Source organism: Zingiber officinale, chromosome 1B, assembly GCF_018446385.1.
Source record: "Zingiber officinale cultivar Zhangliang chromosome 1B, Zo_v1.1, whole genome shotgun sequence".
In the NCBI taxonomy this organism is placed as follows: domain Eukaryota; kingdom Viridiplantae; phylum Streptophyta; class Magnoliopsida; order Zingiberales; family Zingiberaceae; genus Zingiber; species Zingiber officinale.
The window spans coordinates 57,921,212-57,944,190 of record NC_055986.1 but is presented as its reverse complement, the minus strand read 5'-3'; the positions used below and the strand labels follow the sequence as shown (position 1 = coordinate 57,944,190).

The 22,979-nt window shown below is 36.1% G+C and overlaps 1 protein-coding gene across 1 annotated transcript in view; it reads right to left on the bottom strand.

Moving 5' to 3' along the window:
- The window catches only part of LOC121967300, a 38,520-nt gene extending 15,837 nt beyond the window's left edge, over positions 1–22,683 (bottom strand). Inside the window, exon 1 of the mRNA XM_042517436.1 lies at positions 22,565–22,683. The gene's annotated coding sequence lies outside the window, so the exon portion shown is untranslated. The remainder of the gene's footprint in view (positions 1–22,564) is intronic.
- Between the last annotated feature and the right edge of the window lie 296 nt (positions 22,684–22,979).

Below are 22,979 nucleotides of genomic sequence, written 5' to 3'. Positions count from 1 at the left end.
CTAGCCTATAAAAAGGGTTCTATCCCTTCTCCTCGAAGAGGAAGTGAGCCGTTAAAGGGAGAATTGCCTTGGTGCCGTTCCACGCCGTCCAGGACCTCCGTCCAACGATCCTTCATCACCACATCAACTCCAGAAACAAAGGATTGGATCCGAAGATCACTCGTCGTCGTTGGATAAACATCCTTTCTCTTTCTCTCTTCTTGTTTGAGGATTGTATGCTTGATTACATTATGTCTTCGGATTTTTCTCCGACATCTATGAAGTAAATTCCTTGTTCTAGTATTAGGGAATAGTTGTGGATTGATTTTGATGTAAGACTCATATTTATGTCTTTATTCATTGGATGATTTCGCTTGCTTTGTTTCAACTACTATGCATGAGACTTGTTGCTAGATTTTCATATCGTATTAATTGATTGTGTAGGAATTGCTAACCTCGTAAAGAGAGTATTCTAGATCGTATACCCGAGGGGCCCTAGTGACAGGGGTAACCCGTTCACGGACATCTAGGATATTTCCTTGAAAGAAGAAGCAACTTCTCCACAAGGAAGTAAGAGACCAAACCAAACCCTTATTTCTATCCTTAATGACACCAATTAGAGTTGCGTTCTTATGATCTACCGACGCGCCCTAGTGATGGATTAACCGTAACAGGATTTCACATGGATCTTCTCTATTTAGCGCTTAAGGATGGTTGCTTTAGCTTTCGGCGAATGCATGATGACGGACAATGAGTAAAGGATAGAACGTGATACATCAATACCACCACAATGAAACCGAACTCTTAGAACTCTTCATAAACCAAGTTAATTACTCTCTCTTCACTAGTTCTCGTTTCCGCTTCCCAATATCTTTTCTTTAGATAACTTACAACCATCGGTAGTTTAGCTAATTCTAAGTGAACCATTGCTAGTGCTTATAACCAGTTCTCGTGGGATCGATAATCTTTCACTGATGATGAATCCGTGCACTTACGGAATCGTAACATGTACCTGAAAACCGACTTCGACGTTCAATGTCACCAAAGGATACAAGGCGCTCGTCGACAACGCCGGAATTCCAATGGAGCCGGAAAATTGAAATCCGGAAATGAAGAAGGCTCAGGTCAACTTCAAAGCTCTCAACACAACCAGTGCGGGCTAACGAAGGAAGAACTGAACCGCATTGGTTCACATGAAAACGCGAAGGGACAAACTCATAGAACTGCACAAGGGAATCAACGATACAAAGGTAACAAAAAGGGATCTGTTTTTAAATAAACTATTTAACATAAAATTATAGGAAGGAGAATCTGCGAGTCAACTACATGCGAGGATAAAGGACATCCTTAACGGACTTCACACAATCGGCCACCAGATGGAGAACCGCGATCTTATAAGGTACGCACTAAACGTATTTCCTCAACATAGACTGTGGGCATCCATCGTGGATGCCTACAAAATTTCGAGGAATTTATCTAAATTAAAACTAGATAAGTTATTTTGTGAACTTGAACTCCATGAAGAGACTGACTCAAAGCAAGTCGAGAAAAGTATAGCTCTTTTTGCAGGTCCCTCAAAAGAAATTAAACACAAGCACAAACCAGAGCCAGAATTTGAATCTAACTCGGAAGAGGTAGAAGAACAACTCGTGAACATGGTTAGAAAAATGTTCACGAGAAAGAAGAACAATTTCACGAAGGACTTACAAAAGGTGATCAAAGCAAGCTTTGCATGCTACGGGTGCAACAAGAAAGGACACTACAAGAACGAGTGTCCGAAGATGAAAGACGACAAACCCAAACCAACCAGAAAGAAAAAGGCATGAATGTTGATCAGAAGCATCACTATTACCTCGCATTGATGGCAACGAAACCGAAATCAGAAAGCGAGTTCGAAGACGAATCAAGCCACGAGTCCGTACTCGTTTCCGAATATTCGAACAAGATATCCTCCATCTTAACCTCCAAATTTTTTAGAATAATTGCATGTTTAAACAAAAAATTAATTAAATATGAAAAACAAAATAAATCACTTCTTGAGAAAAATCAACGCCTCTAAGAAGAAACTAAAAATAAAGATCCAAATCAAGATGTAACACTTGAGGAGGAAAACACAAATTTAAAAAGTGAAATTAATAAACTTAAAGGGTTATTAGAAACTTTCACCACTAGATCGAAAAATTTAGATTTAATTCTTAAAACTCAAAAAGGTGTATACAATAAGTCCGAGCTCTAATACAAGTCCAGCTCAACAAATAAAACATTTAGATCACTCATAAGCTAAAACAAAAACTTAATTAAAGCTTGGGTTCCAAAAGCATGTCTAACCACACAAGTAGGACTCAATCAATTCTATGTGCCTGAAAAAGTTTTGGATGATAGTAAGTTAGATAAGCTCTGTCTATGCATGTCTATGAAGATATAGCTTCGACCTGGTGTATTTGGCTTAGTGGAGTATATTGAAAATACGCCTTACCAATCCTAGCTAGTTAGACCAAAGTCTTGCTATTAAGTTATAGGACTATTTGAAAAACCTCGAAGGCATGGTTACTCTAATGATGTCCAGGTGACTCACCATAGCCCAAAAGTTTATCCAAATAATGCCTATTTGTTGAACCCAAAATTAAAATTGAATCTAACACAAAGTTAAACCAAACCCTGCAATTCAATTTAACTTATCTCACAAAGCCATTGGATTCCTTTTGTTTAAAAATTTAGACTGGTGAGATGAATAAGGATAATTTAAAAGTAAACTAAATTAAATCTAAATAATTAAACTGAAATCAAATGATTAATTCATTAAGATTGTTTGCAAATAAGTTTAAAGATATTGCTTGTGTCTGAAAAATCTTAGATTAATGGAGAGGATATTTATTCAGATAATTTTTAAATTCTAGGAAAATTATTTATGTTTTCTAAAAATTTCCTATTTTGTTAGTATTCCAAAATTTATTTTGGCCTTAGCTTAGATCAAACCCATAGAAAGCATAATCCTATAGATCTAGGTAACGAACATCTCACAAACACACTAAGTCTAGGTCTAACTTGACATTGTTTTCATTAACATAGAACGATGTGAGATGCGTAGACATTTTGCCTGGACTTCAGTGCGTTAATATAAGTCTAGGTGAAAAATATAACAGTACATTGATTAAGTTAAGTAGTCCTCTTCAGTAAATTTTAACTGGGCATTTATACTTAACTTGACTAATCAGGTGAACACTGCTATCTTCTAGTACTTAGTTAGTAACCAAAGGTTAGACAGTTAAAGACTAATTATAGATGAATATTTTTAATTAAGCTTTTTATTTCTTATTAATTTCCTAACCTAAGTCAACCTAAGTTATTTTTTAACTTTGACTTAATCAATTCCTAAATTAAACTAAGTTGTTAATTAATTCGTAAATTAATTTCTCAACCTAATAAATTGCTAAATCAATTTTTAACTTAAATTAATTAATAAAATTAACCCAAAAAAATCTTTTAAAATTGAATTAATTAATTTAATCATTTTTTTTTGATAAATCTTCTAAATTAACTTCTTAAGTTAATCATTCTTTAAAATTAATTAACTTAATTTAAGTTAACCACTTAAATTAATTTTAAAAATAAATAAATAAAATGAAATAAAATTTCTAAATCAATTAATGGCTAACATAAATCAATTTGTCAACTTAATCATTTTTTTAACTTCTTAATCTATTCGATTCTCAACTAACTAATCTTGGCTTAAATAAATTATCCAATTTAACTAAAATATTTAACTTAACTTAATTAATCTTGTTATTAACATTAATCAATTTATTAATCAATTTTCAACTTAACTTAATTAATTCTGTTATTAAAATTAATTAACTTTTAACTTAAATTAAGTTTTAAACTTAACTCAATCCTTTAAAAAAAAAATCGAAACCAGGAGCCTAAAACTAGGGGCAGGCGCCCCTGGTATAAAACTCCGGGCACCCGGACAAGAGTTCGAGCACCCCGCCCCGCCACCCCATCCAGGCGCCTGGAATCCACTATAAAAGGGGTAGTAGGGGCACCCTCAACCTTTGCCCCTCATCTTCTTTGTTTTTGCAAAAGGTCCTTTACCAGGTTTTACGAGCAAAAGCGGATAAGGAAAAATAAAATTTTCAAACTTCCTAAAACTTTCCTCCTTCGGTTATAGTATCGCTTTACGGATCAACCGAGATCGTCAGTTCTGTTATAATTATTCACGATGCCTCGGTAATTATTTTTAAACTTTATTTTATGTGTTAGTTGCTTTAGTATCTTATCTTTTAGGATGTTATTTGTTAATTAGGAAACGATTATGTGCTAGTGCTGGCCCCTCGACCGCTAGTACAGACCCTAGATTTCCTACTGAGGAGGATTAGGTTTATCTCTACTGTCTATATGCCTGTGTTATCTAGATATTTAGATAGGAAGTTTTTCATGCGATCATGCATTTCATCTATAGAGGTTATTGATTATTACAGTTTACAGCGCTTAGTTTATTGCACTAGTTCAGTTAACATAGGTCTGTGTGCTGAACTGTATAACAATTTAGTTAGAATCAATGATCTTCCTTCGCCGGTACAGATATTACTTTATCCCCCACTATCATCCGTACCTTTTTAGGACTACGACCATCCACATGTCCTTATCAGTGCTACCCTCCAAGGGATCTACCATTTGGTGATCCCTATTCGCATCTTACGCTCGATATGATTTATTCATATTTTTTTGGAGGTCAGCGTGTACCGATTGTGACCCTGTTTCGTTCAATCATCCTCAGAGTCCAGGACTATGTCCTTTATAGGGTCTTAGTCACAATCATTTTGCCTTTGACCACTCGCGACGTAGTGATGATGTGTCTCTTTCATTCATTTCTCCTTTATGCATTATGTCATAGGTTAGATATAGATATTAGTTTGCATATATTTCATACCATTCTCTATTCAGCTGATATCACCACCAATCGACGGGTTCACATGCCCTATTGTCACATTTTGATTGCCTATATAACCTCATTAGGCAATGATGTCACCACAGGTGATGTCAGAGCCCTAAGTTTGACATGGTCAGTGCTAGAAACTTCTCCTTAGGTGGTGTCCATATAGACGATGAGGGTGTCCTATCCTGGAGGAGAGAAGACCAACACCAGCTTGATCCAGCAGCCCAACCCCAGCCTGATCCCACGGCTCAGGGTCAGCCTGATCCAACAACCTAACCTTAGCCTGATCCCGTGGCTCAGGGACAGCCTAATTTAGCTCCAAGAGAGGAGGCAGGGATAGATGCATACATAGTTGATCTTTTTGGGCCACCTACGCCTCTAGTCCCTCGTACTCTAGACGACCAACTTATCGGACTTGAGATGGCCGTGACGAGTCTTCGACGGGAGGTCTCTAATCTTCGACGGGAGGTCTCTAATCTTCGACTGGACATGTCCAGTTCTCGAGAGGAGAACTAGATTCGTTATATTGAGTTGATAGACTTATTACGCTCCTGCGATTCCGACCCACCCTCCTCGTCTTCGCAGTAGTACAGCCTTGATTGCTATTTTTTTTCTTGTTTGTACATATTGACTTGATGCTTAGCTTAGTCACTAGTATTCAGTTTCCCTTTAGCTATTTTCACTTAAATTAATTGACTTAGTAATGCTTATTACATAATGTTTGATAATCCTTATCAAATTAAGGAGGAGAACTTGTTTTAGACAATTTAAACATAGTTTTTGTCTTAAAAATTCTTGACAAACTTACTTTGAAAAACTTCATTCAAATGTTTTGAAAATCTCTTTGAAAAATATTTTTAGAATATTTTGAAAAGTTATTTTGTGAAAAAAATTCTTAAAATGTTAGAAAAATCACTCTGAAGAATTTTTTTTATTCACTTTTACCTTAAGAATCCTTATTAGAAAGTTTTTTTTGCAATTAATTTCCTAAAAAATTATTAAAGCATTAGAAATCACTTTTTCTAATTTTCCTTAAGAAAAGTTTTTTAAATAACTTTGAAATTCTTACTTAGTATTTAGTTTTATTTAAAATTATTTTCAAACTTAAAGAAGTTTTTGAAATTTTCTACTTAGAATTTTTTTTAAATTCACTTAGAAATTCTTAACTTAAAAAATTCTTGAAAATTTTTACTTAGAAAATTTCTAAAGTTTTCACAGCTTTACTTATAAATTTTTGAAAATATACGCAAATATCTTAGAAATGTTGTTTGAAATATTTACTTCAATATACAAAGTATTTGCTTTCGGTTATTTGATACATTACTGTGAAATTATTTGCATGATTGTACTTCCTTTTAGCCTTATTTTATGCTTTATGCATTTATCTTTTTTGATGTATGTCAAAGGGAAAGGATAGTAAGTTAGGTTAGAAAAATCTACTCACTTTTAACATTTTATGCTTTTTTGCTTTATTGCATTTTTTTTCTAACTTTAATCCGGATTATCATTACATTAAAAAAGGGGAGATTGATGGTGCAGGTTGCACTAATAATCTGATTTTGATATATGACAGATAGGTTAAAGTTAGATGTGATGTTTGTCTAACCTTCTCTACCAAGTGTGCAGGAGTTGACCGGTGACACCAGGCAGAAATTCAGCTTGGTCTGCGGACCTGATAGCTGGTGGGAAGTTCAGATAGGTCCGCGGGGTCTGATATCTGACGGGAAGTCCGGTTGGGTTCGTGAGACTTGACAACCGCGAAGTCCAGTTGGGTTAGCGGACCTGACAACTGGCGGAAAGACCTGGTGGATCATAGATAAGTCAAGTGACTACAGTTGGTAAGTGAAGGTAAGCAACTGGAGGAGAGATCTAGTGAGGACGCGTTCTTCGTTGAGGGAACTATAACCGTCGATCCAACTTAGGTTCATTTGGGAAGTCTAAGTTGAGATCTTGACTAGATCCTGGTCTTGAAGAGACAGGATTGAATTACTACCCTATCTATTATGTTGTGCTAACTCTGTTTTGCAGGGTAGACATAATTTTTATTACCCGGACTAATCTTTTCTTGCAGGAAGAAGGCTACTGAAGAAAAGGACTTCGGGCGCCCGGAAGGGATCCGAGCGCCCGGACTCAGGGCGCCCAGAGCTGGTACGAGCGCCCGGAGCAGGCTGGCCCAGGCGGGCTGCAGGTGCCCAAGCGACCCAAAAAATCATCCACAAGTTGACATGGAGCACGTCGATTGGTTGAGCCACGTGGTCCAGGTGCCCGGAGGGGTTCCAGGCACTCAGAATGGACATATTTAAAAGCCTTCGACCCGGAGCTTCAGAACAACAACTACGACAAGTTTCTCTCTTGCTCAATGCTCCAAAAAAGCTCCTGCGATGTTGCGAAGCTCCTCCGACAACTAGCGACCAAGACTTTCCTATTTTGTTGTTGTTGGTAACTTTTATTTCCCGTTCTTATACTTAACTCCTGTAAACTTTTTGCGAACTGTTAGTGGATTGCCCAACGAAAGCACTCGACGAGTGCGAACCTTGGAGTATGAGTCGTCGAAGGCTCCGAACTAAGTAAAACTTGGTTTGTTAGCATTGGTTTATTTTTCTTTCACTGCGTACTTCGATTTAATTCGCTCTCAATTTTCAACGATCGTTATTCACCCACCCTCCCCCTTTAGCGTTCTTTCCGATCCTACATTAAGAGGGGTCCGTCTGGAGGTATATAAAAGGGGCAAAAGATCTCCTTTTGAGGAGAGAGGGTTTCCCCTTTAAGGGAACCACAAGGTCCACATCCGAGGTAGATTTCGACGATCCATCCACCATCCGAGACAAATTTCACCAATCTATCCATCATCAAAGCAAGGATTCAACCAAAAACATCGACAACATCTCGCTAAGCTTTCTCTTCTCCTTCTAGATTTGAGTTGAAGATTGTTTTTTTCTGTCTTATGGTTGTATTTCCATTGCTATAGAGTAGATTCTCCGGATTCTAAGATATAAGGAGTAACTAAGATGTGATATTTGATATATTAATTATGGATTTACTAATTTCCTTATTCTATGATATGTTTGTGCCTTGTTCTTGTCTGATTAAACGTGTGTGATGAATGATTAATTGTATGTATTGTTTGATTGAATAGATGTGAAGGATTGGTCACCATAAAGAGGAGATGCTTTAGATTGTATGGCTGACAGAGGTAATCCCTTTAACCGGACTTTTTAGAATATCACCTTAAAATAGAGACCGATTCTCTACAAGCGATTAAGTAATTAGAGTTTAATGAATTTTTTTCAATTTAATATTAGGAAGTAACTTGTGTAATGTAAACTATATAACCAAGGGTCGTCATGTGACAAGGGTATTCCTTTAACCAAACTTTATATATTACCTCTTTACTTAATAGCATTAAAATTCAATGGGGTAAACACTTTGGTGTAACCTTCACGAGTTCATACCGATAATTTAGTTAGAATCCCTACAAGAGTATAAACATGAAGATAGGAAGATAAATAATTCATAGAACATCATCAACTAACATCATGATGAAACCGAAATCCTAGAATCGTTTTCCCAAATCAATTCTTCCCTCTTCGATCATCTTGCTCTCATTGGATCTCTCTCTCTCTCTTACTCTCTTGCTCTCAAGCTTTTGCACAACCTTCAATTGTCTAAACAATTAGGTTTGTGAACTTAACTAGTGCTTGATTAGATATTTTATTATTTGACGACGTAACCGTGCACTTGAGGTTAGACAACAATTGTCCACCTTCTTATAGGAGTTTGGAGCAACAGCAAGACTTTATGTTAATAGATTAAAGTTATGTATTTAGCTAACTGGAGTTAATGAGACGACACGCAGGCGGCTGCTTTCCATCACAGGCTTTCAGGTGGGTTCCATGCCTTTCAGATATCTCATGACTGCACAAGCTGCTGAGCGTCTTCGAATCTCAGATTATAGCTCCTACTTAATTCTCTTATTCAACGGATGAATGTTTGGCCATAGAAGACTCTATCATATGGTGGCAACGAGTAACTTATTACATCAGTATTTCAGGGAGTGGAGTTCTTCTAATTATTTATTCTGCCAATACCCTTGGGGTATCATTGATTGCATTTACATCATTTGCAAGTCTTTCATGTGGACTTCTAAACACCCACCAATGTTATGGGCAGATATGTGCAGACCCAAAGATGAAGGTGGCTTGGGGTTTCGAGACTTACGTGCATAGAATTTATCCCTCTTGGCTAAAGTACTATGGCGAATGCAAGCTAAAGCAGATGCACTTTGGATTAAGTGGGTTCATCATACTTAAGGCGTGAAGATGTATGCACCTGGGAAGCAACCGACACAGATTCCCCTCTGATCAAAACATGTGTTGTAGATACGAAATCTTATATTATCGGCTGCTGGGTCATCGAAGGTTGCTGGACAGAGGCTAGCAGATTGGTTTATTAGAGACGACGATGTGGTTCGAGTATATGACTTCTTTAGGTTTCCTCGTCCTAAGAAGTGCTTGGATAGTGTGAAAGACCTACACCCCCTGGATGTTGGCATATTGGCGTCTTCCCACTAGAGACAAAAAGAAATACATAGAGGATCGACAATGCACATTCTGTAGACAAGTGCTAGACACACAGGAGCATATCTTCTTTAGATGCCCCTTTATAGTAGAGTTATGGAGGTGAATTAGAGACATGGCTTCAGGAGATGTCCATATATCGATGGATGATCCGAGTTTCTAGGAGGTATTACCATGGGAGCAGGATGTTGATAAAGGTTCATCATTTTACCTTATCTTCTATGATACATTATGTATAGAGGGCTAAAAATAGAAGTTTCTTTGGTGAAGGATAATTAGATAGTGAGAAAATGTTTAGGCTACATTTGGTGAGGGGTAATCAATCTTATAATGTAATCAAGATTACATTACAATATTGATTATTTTATTTGGTACAATTTTAAAATTGTAATGTAATATAATCTAGATTACAAAAGATAATAAAGTTTATAATCTGGACTACAAGGCCAACATATAATCTAATTATATTCCAAGCTCAATATATAACTAAAATTTAAATGTCAAATATACCCTAGTCTATTTTCTACACCAACCGTTCGTCGCTAGCTAGACGTCGAGTGCAGGCGCTGCCGGCTAAGCGTCGCCGCAATCGCCGACTGGGCATCACCAGAGGTCTCGGGATATTTTTATCATATTATAATAATATGAATTACATTCCTTATAAAAAATAATGGACACTAACAAAAGAATGTATTCACCCTTGTAATAAAAGATTACATGCATAGTCTACAACTCTTTCATTGAACGTAGTAATATAATATTAATTACATTACATTACATTATAAATTTTATTATATTACAAGCTTGATTACATTACCCTTAACCAAACGCAACCTTAGGAATATGCAAATTCATATATATCCGTCTTTGTGAGTATACTCAGATCTAACACTATGTCAAACAAAAGTAGCTCCTAAAGGTCCATTGTTGTACTCCTGATTTGTGCTATACTAATTTACTTATAAAAAAAGGTGTATTCTTTCTCTCAGCAATCCCATTTTGAGGTGTCGTGTATATACAAGAGGTGAAGAATGTTATCTTGAGTCATGTAAATTTGAAAAGATTCTAATAAATATTCCTTAGTATTATCACCTCACAATATTTGTACACGAATAGTAAATTGAGTTTTAATCTCAACAAAAAAAGGCCAAGAAATGAAATAATAACTTAGAATGACTTTTCATCAAATATAACTAATTAGAATAATCATCAACAAAAATAACAAAATACTTAAACCCAAGTTGAGACATAATATGACAAGATCTCTAAATATTTAAATAAATTAATTCAAAAGGAGCTCATTTATTTAAACTTGGTCTTGAACTAAGATAATGATGTTTAGCAAACTGACATGACTCACAATCCAATAAGGATAGACTACAAAATTACGGACAAAGTTTCTTCAATAATGGGAGAGAAGACGACCCAATCGATAATGTGCTTCAAACGGGATGATTATTCCAATACAAGTGATGGACTTTGGTACTTGTGCATTGAGGATGTAACGACCCCTAGATTCAACTCCTTTACCAATAATTAAGAAAGAATGAGACACAATAATTAAGAGTACGAGTGTGTTTGCTTAAAAAATTTAAATTAAAATGTAACTGAGTTAAGCTTTAGACAATATAATGAAATTGAATGAGAAAGTAATTGTGTAAGACCCAAGAATATAAGAGGTTAACCCATCTGCTAAAGTAACAATAGAAATTGAGGTATGTGACTGAAAAGTAGAGAACAAATTAGAATCACCTATCATATGATCTGCATCAGAATCAATGACTCAATTGGAAGATGAGGAAATAAGACATGTATTTGGTTTACCTAACTTGGCGATGGTAGTAATTGGTGTAGAACTAAGAATTTGACATATTCATCAACAAAGATCATGACAAAATTGTTGGGACCTTGATGTCCGCTAGAGGGGGTGAATAGCGTCTCGCGCAAATCGTCACTTCCTACACTTGTTGGTACGCAACGGAAAATAAAATACAAACTAACAAGAAGAAAGCTAAACCCTATAAACAATAAGGAAAGACAATAAACCAAAACAAACCGTAACACAAGACGTTTATGTGGTTCGGAGATTAGGGCTCCTATTCCACGACTGTCCGTAAGGTGAACGATCCTAATCCGTCAGTGGATGACTCCCCGAAAACCTCCGGCTAGCTCAAATCTCCTTCTCGATGGAGAAACCTCACCACAACCTTGATCCAAACACTATTAGATCACAAGAAGAGCTTAGAGGCTTTGGAAGACTACTAATAGGGGTTAACCACCTCAATTTCGTCAACTTAACTAAGCTTCCAATGCTTGTTATATAGGCCACGAGTTGGAAAACCCCGCCTACCAATCGACTGCAAAAACCATCAGTTGACTGCCCTATGTGGAGATTCAACCGCTACAACCTAATGACTCAATACCAGTCGACTGATACTTTCATCAGTCGACTGCTCCATACTAACCGAACGAACAGAAGCATTCTGTTCGCTCCAGTCGACTGCCCGGTCGACTGATGAAAATATCAGTCGACTGCTACAGTACAGTAACGTTGCAATAAAACCCTAATCTTAGGATTTAATCCTCGAGTACATTCACTCAGCACTCGTCCTCGCCCGACCAACTTAGACCTAGCCTTCTAACTTCTCCATTAGCCTTGTGCCCCTCGGATGCCTACTCATCCTTCACGTCTTGCCTTCTGGAGCTTCCATCGGCCTTGTCATTGTTGTCAGATCTTCCTTTGCCAAGAGATCGCGCCTCCGGGACTTTATCCATTGCCATGTCACATTTGGACTTACATTGCCAAGACTCATCCTTAGACTTTCCTCCTTTGCCAAGATCACTCTTGGATTTTCTTTGTTGTACCTGTATCCTGCACACTCACAATGCATATCAAATACAATAATAAACCTTTGCCCAAACATCAAAACCTAGAGTACCTAGATTGTTCCAACAAAAATTCTTCTCAATAATATCACCAAGGAGCAGCAAGAATAAAAGAAATCAAAGAACTAAATTTAGAATATCAAAGAAACTCTGAACTTGCTGCACAAAAAAGTCTCACACTTGAACAGATGCTAACTCAATAGGGTATGTGAAGATGTATGGAGTAGGGCGAACAAAATAGTAACAATCGAAGAGATTTTCAATTATGAACACGCTTTCACTCACCAGCTCGTGGGACTGGACCAGAATACTCATAATGACGCGTGTGGCTCATGCTCAAAGATTCCGATAAATGGAATTTAGGCAATACAGATCAGCAATTAGTTGTTCCTCATAGGCCAAAGGTAATTAATGCAAGAGAAGAGATGGTCGTTGATCAATAATGAAAGAGAAAAGGAGGCTAAGGTTTGAATGACATTAAGGGTTTGGGATGGCAACTAAGGTTTGCTTTAACACCATGTTAAAAAATTTTGGAGGAATAATTATGTTATTAATTGTATATATATATATATACTTATTCAAATACCTACCATCAGTGTAAATCATATCTCTACAATTAAAATAAATTACCTCTATAGTTCATATTTTTTATTTATATAATCTGTAACATATATTATAAATTATATAACTTAAAATTTATTTAACATATAAAGAACAACCGGTTGCATGAAGCTTCAGCCAATGCGGGGTGCCAGAGAATGTTCTATTATACACAGCTTGATCCTGCACTGTCAGTCAAATTTGTAACCATCATGTTACATGGTAACAACTTTACTATTGCGCCAAGACTTTTCTTATTTAACATATAACAAACAATTATTATTATTATTATTATTATTATTATTATTATTCAAATATTATATAAAATAATTAATATAATAAACTTCTATCTGAATTTATAAAACTTATATAAAGTGAATTTATATAAGTTATAAATAGCAACATATAATAAATTATATATTCTCATATAAGATAAGCATTATGCAAATGATATGCCTTATATCCTTACCCATAACCCTAACCAACATCTTCTTATGTTATATATTGTATTTTTTTACTTTATTTAAATTTTAATTTTAATTTAATTAAGTTGAATTGATACAATTTATTGGCTTTTAAGATCCATTAAAAGTCTACTTAGGGTTATATTAGTCCATTAGATGGGTTTTGTTCCGAGTCAAGATTTAAATCAGGTTGGCTTGATTTGATTTAGACTACTTTAAGGATGAATCAAGTCTATTCTTCTTTTGAATCGTGTCTCAACTTGGGTTCCCTTGCATCATTTTGAATCATGAGCACTATAATTATCCTACTAGTGCGTTACAAGGTCTCCTCTCCTTTTGATACATAGGTAGTACCTCTAATCTCTCCTCTTTCTCTTTTCCATTCTACTAATCTCTCCTCTTTCTCTTTCTCTTTCTCTTTCTCTTTCTTTCAATTGGCATTCCTTTTTCCCAAGGAGAAATTGATGATTTAATCTTAGTAGTCGGTGACACAATCAAACATGTATGTGCAGAACTTAGTCCTTTTCTTCGTGCAAACAATGCATTTGTAATTAAAAAATATCCTCCCTCCTTACACATGATGCCATCAAAATCAACTTCCTCCAAGCATAACACAAGTTGCTGATAGATTTCCTTTGTTTCTTTGTTCTTCCTCTTGCCCCTTCATAAACGAGGCCGAATCTAATTGTGAAAAATTCGTACAACATATTTGTATTGTGACATGTCAAAGCAGGTATAGTGGGGGTAAAACATCCGGTCTTAGTATCACAGCTAGTACTAAGAGCTCTTTATGAGTACCTTAGACTCATAAATTAGGTTGCACGACAACTGTTGGGTTTTTCGGGCCGCGAAAATCGCTTTTTCGCGTTGCGGAAACCCCGAAACCCCGCCACCGGATCCGTGCGAAGAATAAAACTTTCGAAAAACTACGAGTACGAGTTTCTTAGACTTAGTTCTAAACTAGATTTACAAGGAGAAAACCTTTTACCCTTGATGCGTGCCCTTCGCGAGTCCCGCTTGTCCAAGGAGATGCCGGATCTCAAGTTGTCAAAGTAGACAACTCTCTATGCGTATCCACACGAACTAATGAGGTGGAGAAGACCAAACAATAGGTGTGCTAGCACCTAGGTGGTTCGGCCAAGGAGAAGAGGGAGAGCAAGAAGAGAGAGCTCTAGGAGGAAGAAGATGAGTTGAATGAGCCTTGAATGAAAAATGAATTCATTCACAATCAAAAGTGGCCGGCCACCTTCATGGATTGTAACCTCCATTCACAATTAATGTAGCCATTAAAGGAGAGTTGTAACCTCCATGAGGTGGCACACACATATGCTAGCCTTAATGATGTGGCACATCATCATTGGCCACTTAATGCCAAGTCACAAATGATGTGGCATAAAGTCAAGTCAAACTTGACTCTTCTTCTTCCTCTCAAGTCAAGTCAAACTTGACTTAATCTCTCTCATGGTTGATCTAATCCAACCATTTAATTCAAGCCAATTTAATATAATGAATCTAATTCATTTAATTAAATTGATTCAATGAGTCATAATCTAAATTAGACTCATTGAACACATGAATCAACTTGAGTCCAACTCAATTAGCCCAATTAGGATTACTCTTAATCCAATTTGATTCATCACATGAATCTAATCCTCTTGGTTCATCATATGAACATAATCTCCATCTAATTGTCCTTTGTGTGTGACCCTATAGGTTCTTGTAACTTTGGCAATGCCCCTAAACTCATTTAGGAGCATAAGTAATGAGTGGTATCTAGCAACACATCATTACTACCCCATCACCTTGTGACTACTAATTGTGACTCCTCACAATATATGACAAGTGTCCGTCTATCCTAGACATCTAGATTGATCAATGTGAGGCATAGACCGTGTCATCCACCAATCTAAATCTTGAACTCCAAGTAGACTCACTAAATCAAATGAGCTCAATATCTCATATTGACTCATTTGGCGTAACCGTGCACGTGGTCTCACTCTATCAAGAATATCGATGTCGCTCCCGTCATATAGGAGGGATAGATCCCATCTACATCACTCACATCCCTCTGCATAATTCGTTACATACCCCGTAATCGCCTTTATAGTCCACCCAGTTACGGGTGACGTTTGACGAAACCAAAGTACATAACTCCTTATGTAGGGATCCATGGTGACTTCAGGTCTAAGGACTAGTAGTCATACTAATAGCCACATGAGAAAGTATATGACACTCATATAACGATCCATGATACTTTCTACATTCTAGAATGCATACCCATGTGTCAACTTGATATCTCTATATCCATGATTTGTGAGATCAAGTCATCGAGTTGACCTACATGCTAGTCTTATTGCATTAACATTGTCCCTGAATGTTAATTCTCGACTAGCAATGATTAAGAGTAGTGTTCCCTATATCATCTCACTATCGATTCAACCAATCGATTGATATAGGTAAGAACCTTCTACTCAAGGACGCTATTATACTTAATTTATTTGGCACCAATACAAGTAAGTATAATAACCAAAACAAATGTATTTATTTATATAAGAATATGATACAACAAGTCCATAATACAATCATCAAATGATTGGCTCTAGGGCTCTAACTAACAATCCACATGCAAGTAGTAGCTGTTAGAATGTATACTAAAAGCCTAACTTTTTGTATGAACATTTATATTTTGAAATGAGAATCACTTTGATCAAATATTGCATTTTATATTTATTTATATATTAATGCAGTTGTCCATTTAATTTATATTGTAGATAATATGGTGTGTGGTGCTACACAGAAGATCATGTTATCAGTTTCTTATAAATTATAAATAGTAGCTCACGATCGAGATGGATAGGGACAAACCATTGAAACGGTTGTAGTGTAATTTGGTATTAGTCTGTCTTGACTATAAAATTACACTAGTACACTATGTGTGTATTGAGCAGGACCATTTGAGATTGTTCGATTTATACTGACTGCATAAAGGAACAGAATCTTTGTTATTATGGATGTGCGTTCTCTTAATCTCGATATAATAACAAGCACGTATACTTAGTATTTATTTCTTTGACTTATCAATGAGTGAGATTTATTCGTTAAATCAATAGGCCTGATGAGTTGGGAGATAGTAGTACCATTTATATGGTGTGTTGTTGATTATAAAAGGAAACTGTGTCCTATTTAGGTTGATGATGTCCCCTTGAGGAGCACATAAGGATTATCATGTAAACCTTGCAGGTGGACTTAGTCCGACATGATAATAAGGTTGAGTGGTACTACTCTTGGAGCTAGATATTAATTAATTGAGTTGTCAGTAACAATTAACGGACACATGATGTAATATGGGATTGGTGCGGTAGTTCAATAATAACTCTTTAGTGGTATGAGTTATTATTGATGAACTTGAGTTGGGTGTTCGGGTCGAACACAGGAAGCTCAAGTCCATCAGGAGGCCAAAACCGATTCCTCCTCTCGGTCCCTGTTATAGCCTCTACATAGCCTCGCATTCACTCGTTTGATTTTGTTTCCTACCCAAGAAAGGGGTCGACCAAGCCTTGCTTGGTGCCCAAGCAAGGGGCTGGCCAAACCAAAAGAAAAAGAAAAGAAAATGAAGAGAAAAGAAAAGAAAGAAAAAAAGGGGAGATTTTTTCTCAACAGAATTAGAGATTTTTCTAAAAAGAATTATGTTGATTCTTTCTTAGAAATTTTCTAAAAAGAATTATATTAATTCTTTCCTAAGAAATTTTTCTAAAAAGAATTATGTTAATTCTTTCATAGAGATTTTTTCTAAACAAAAATTCTGTTAATATTTCTCTTCTTTTATCTGGTGCCAAAGGTTATAAAAAGGAAAGAGGTCATGCCACCATAATCTAATCTCTCTTGAGTTGTTTTCTCTTGCTTGTGGTAGGCACCTCATCTCTTCTTTTCTCTCTTTTCTTTTCCCCTAGGGCCGGCGCTCACCTCCTCTCTTCCTCCTAGGGTTGGCGCCCCACCTTCTCATCTCTTCCTCCTTTTCCTCCCTCTAGGGTCGGTGCACATCTCCCTTGGTGGCCAGAGCTTGGAGGAGAAGAAGAAGAAGAGAAGAACCATCCTAGGTGGCCGGCGGTTTGGAGGAGAAGAAGAAGGAGACACCCCTTTTCTTTGCACCTTTTGGTGGTAGGCGGCTTGGAAACAAAAGAAGGTTCGAGTGATTTGTCTTGATAGATCACCACCCACACGACGTCCAAGAAGAGGAGAGGAATACAGTAGAAGATCAAGAGGTCTTTGTCTACGATGAAAGGTACAGCTAGTTATTTATTCCGCAGCGCAACTAGTTTTGTTTTCTTTGTATGGATCCTGAAATACCAACACAAGAGACTACGATTTTGTGTTTCGATCAAGATGCGTTTTGATCAATCAAGAACTTGCTTGATTGATCAAGCATATGTCTGATCAAGCAAATTGTTTGCTAGGAATAGTTCTGTCCTTGTACAAATTTTTGTACAGAGGATTTACACAGAACGGAATTCCGAGCACCAACAATAGCAAATGCTTGATCCAATTATTAATAACTAATGAAGATTAAATTGGTCTAAAACTATATCAATTGTCAATAATCATAGTTATTATATCACATTTTCTAAGGTATGTTATGAAGGCAAATTCATGAAGGATCTAATCCATGTGAAAAATGTTATCAATGGGTTTGATGATGGGTATGAGGGTCGCTCATAGATGTGGACATAAATGTTCCTTCATAATCTTCTTCATACAATACATGAATAAAATTTGTTTCTGATAAATAACCTTAAATCACATGTTCATGATACATGGTGAGAATTGATATTGCCGCATAAATTTTAGGGTATTTGGGCACCAAGAAAGCCCAAAATCATATTTTAGCATAACATAATCTTGTGCTCAAAATTATACATGCATGGAACACCCATGTAAAAACAACATAATTAATTCTCACTTCTAAAGCACTTAAAAGCCATGCAGGGGTTCAAAATCAAATTCATGCTATCGTCAGTTTATGGGCATTGTGATTTACACACAACATTATAATAGGTGCTAAAGATAGATATCATGTGTAAAATCAAGTCATTTAGTCTCCTAAAAGGCATAAAATCATCTCAAAGGAAAACATGGCAATTCTCCAAAACCATATCTTAGCTATAATCGAGTTATGTGCCATTTGAGTAGTCAATCTATATGAAATAACTAGGATGTCAATATATAATAGTAGCCTAAATTTAAGTCTTGGCTTAAGTAAAATAATATTTCCTTAAAGCATAGTTTTGCACTAACTAGCTTTGCCAATGCCCCTAGGATTTTGATGTTTGAGCAAAATTTAAGTTAGGTAATACTTGTGATCTAACATATATGTGTGCATATATAGGAAATTTGACATAAGTTGTAGGAGCAACAAATAGAAGCCCAAGTAGGTCAATGATGGCTAAATACTTGGAAAGTGGAATACCAAATAGGTCGAAAGAGACTAGATAGTTGACAAGAGGAGACTAAATAGGTTGATGGAGATTGAATACTTGACAAAGAAAGTCCCAACAAATCAAGAGATCGGATCCTAAGAAAAGTAATGGTCTTAGAGACACGAAGAGTCAGACACAAAAGCATGAAGGCTGCACAATGAAGTCAAAGGCATGAAGGACTCTTGGTAAAGGTAAACTCCTAAACCAAAAGTGAGAGCACTTATACATTGGGAGAAAGGGAAAAGGGAATATAATGATAGGGGTTTGAATATCACTTGATTTTAAACTTGTTCTTCTTCCTTTTCACAATTAGTACGTAGCGGAAAGTTAAAGAAGAACAAACAAAGAACACAGAACACAAATATTTACTTGGTTTACAACCCCTAAGTTATGTCCAAGGCCTACGATCCATCAAGTGGATCGTTTCCCGAAAGTCACCTTTGAATCTTCTCTTTCCCGAAAAAATGTTGGAGGTGGAGAAACCTCTTACAATTCAATGAAATTACAATAAATGATTATCGTATCTCAAAATGAATGTGATGACCAAATATAATAACAAAACAATTGTTACCAAAGTAAAGATTCGAAACTCAATCGAGTGTGTCGAAATTGAGTGCAGAAAAGACTTCGAATGTAGAGAAACAGAACTTTAGAAAGAATTAGATGCTTGAACACACTTTGATGATTGCTTGAGAATTTGAGTCTCGAGCTTGATGTATTTTTATAAGAATTTTCCAGTTGACAAATAAGCCATGTTCGGTCGACTAATCAAAATCTTATCCTGCTCAATCCACTGTTCACATCTGTTTGCAGTAGACCGATCAACCATAATAGTCGACCGATCATATCTGAGCCAACTTCCCATCCAATTTCATTTGTTGATCAAATCAATATCGCGCTTGATCAATCAGATCTATTTTTGGTCGCACGATCAATAGTTCTGATCGACCGATCCATCTTTGATCTTATCTTCCGCTAGGCAGCATACTCCTATTCAGTCGACCGGTAATCCCTTTCGTTCGACTGAAAAACAGATTTCTGTAATATTAGTATAACAAATACATAATATAATGCATGCTCTAACTTTTGACAGTAAATTCTATCTAATCTCAACTTTGAAACTCATGTTGATTTCTTAGTCAGATCATTGCTTGGCTATAGGATTACGCTCGTCCCATGGTTGAAACACTCCTTGCAGTCTTCTGTTCAAAAGACCTCTCTTGAACTTACCTTGCTTACTTGGCTAATCATTCGGTGCCGTTGAACCGTTTGGACTTGCTCTGCTTAGTGTCCCATCGACCCACCATGGCTTTCTTCTACTTGATATTTGGTTTTGCTGACCCACCAAGTCTGTCCTGCCAGATGTTTGGTTTATCAACCCATTTGGTCTTCTTTTGCTTAGTGTCTAGTCCACTTGATCCACTAACAGTTTCCTGCCTAGTGTTTGATCTTCGTAACCTATTAGGGCTTTTTTTTATTAAGTATGACCTGGAAAATTTTAAGAACTGACTCAATCTTAGAAGTACTCAAGTTAACAGAATAGTTGACAGTCCTTGAATCAACCAAAGTGTCCAATTGAACAAAGCCAAAATGAAGGTTTCTGTTTGTATGTTAGTCGACTGGGCATTAACAAATTGTATATTCTACCAATGATTTGTGTCAATCAGCTCAGCCTAAAAAAATGAACAAAATGTTTTTGTTCAAGTCTATCGAGGCCAATAGTCAATTGGTAAGTCATATTAGTTAATTATTCAAATCCCAAACCTCAAACCACGAAAAGAATAAAGTTTTTATTCAAGGTATTTCAATTGAGTAATGTTGTGGCAATCGACTTAACTAAAGCATAAAACTATTCAAACAAAATGTTTCTCTTCGATCTAATTTTGGGAATAGTCAACTAATTAGTTGACTCCAATAAAATTAGTCAAAGTAGTCAACTAAGAGCAATGATCTAAAAGCTATCGACTATTGTGCAAGTAATCGATTGATAATGGTTAGTAGTTGATTGGTCCATGACTGCAACACAAAAGAAGACTAAATTAAGTTGAGTGATGGTATGTCAGCCGATTGATGTCAACCTCAAGAACTGTAACAAAGCTTGATGTTGCGAGAGACTGCATATATATATAGGGGTTTAGAAGCACGAGAAGACTATTGAATCCTCATATTCTTGCTTACAAATTCTTCTTATACTAAGCTTTCATTGTTCTTCATTTTCCTCTCTTCATGTACTCAAAATTCTCGTACTTGTAAGAAGAGAATGTAAAAGCTTGCAAGAAGTTTCTCCACCTCCGACAGAATTCAAAGAAAGAGAAAAGTGAGAAGTGGTTCGAGAGTTATCCATTTTAAGGATCATAGTCATGGAGTAGGGCTCCTTGGGAGGATAACCAAACTAAGTAAATGAATTGTCTCTTCTCATGTGTTTGTTTTTGTTTTGTATATTGGCTGTTTGTTTTTCTACTACACTAAAATCTTGTAGCAAGAAAGCAAACGAGTCTCTTCAACCATCCTCTAGCCTCTTAACGGTCCTAATAGGATGAACAAGCAACCACCACACTTGAGTTAAGGTTTTCCTTCAATCTCCTTTTAGATGCTCGATAGTGAAACACAATGAGTGAGAGGAGTTCAAATAGTTCAGTTATACAATAGAAGGGGTGACTATCAAATTTTGGCTTTGATGCACGAGGATCATGAAGTTGCACTTTTTACACTACATGCTGGTCCAAGTTAATCCACTCACATGCTGGTCCAAGTTAATCCACTCAGTCCAAATATCATTTGATCTTAGATTGTTGAGCAGAATGAAACTGATTGGACAAATAAATAGAGAGGGGCTGGGTTTACAGGGGGTTGCTTGGAGATCAGGGGCAGTATTTGAGACTTTTGAAAATGAGGACCCTGGCCAAGCGTTTTTTGTAAAGCCAAAGGCTTCTTTAGTTTTTCCCTACTTTTTCTCCTCACAGATAAAATTCAACAAATTTCTAAATACCTTCTACTAAACACACACACATAACAATAAAAAAAAATAAAAATAACAAATCTAGAGCTGATTGAAATAAAAACAGTACCGTGTAGCATGTAATTGAGTAATAATAAAAAACAAAGATTTTCCAGTTGCAAATCCCATGACTTTACAAAAATTCTTTGCAAGGAAATCTATGAACTAGTCAAAGGTAAACAAGATATGACTAAAACAAATGCAAAAGAAAAATGGGAAAGAGGGAAGAGAAATCAAAGGAACGGATTACATCAAAACATCTGCGGAAGTAGATCATATATGGCAAAGGGAACTAAATTACCACAACAACAACAACAACCAAGCTTATCCCACTAGGTGGGGTTGCTAAAGGGAACTAAATTACGAAAAGAGAAAAAATAACAAAATATTGAATCAGGAGAAGTCACGATGGGGAAAGATCCAGCTGCAGATCCAAGGTGAATCAATATCTCGGTGGTCATAATAAGGAATATTTTTGCCGCGAACTTCTCATATATCTGATACCGTGAACAAAAAAACTTAAGGACAGGTATTGCAAGGACTAAAGAGATCACTCGTCAAATCCCTAAATTGAACATTTTTCATCTGTTTAGCGAAACAATTTGAACAGATTATTCGACTACGGAAGAATATTAAGTAAACGAGCTTACTGCTTGATTGATTCTCGAGGTGAAGGAGCTAACGGTGGAAGAAGATGGAAGCCGTTGATGGAGGAGGATGGGAAACTGCGAGGCGGCGAGAGAAGTCAACCAAACTACAGACACTTCAATTCTTTATGTGTTTTTATTTTTTTATTATTTTTTAATATTATATATAATTTAAAGTTTAAGATTTTAGAATTTAGAATTTATATATATATATATATAAAAGAAAATAAAGAAATATGAAATATGAAATAAAATTAATAAAAAATAAAATAAAAACTTTGTTTGTGAAGGGCCTTAATATAAAAAACATTCACGATCTTAAAAGTCAAGAAAGGAGTTGCTGAAGGAAGATGGAAAAGTTCGAGGTTATAAAGAAAATCAATCAAACTAAAGTAGAAATTTGGGCAAAACTAAAGAG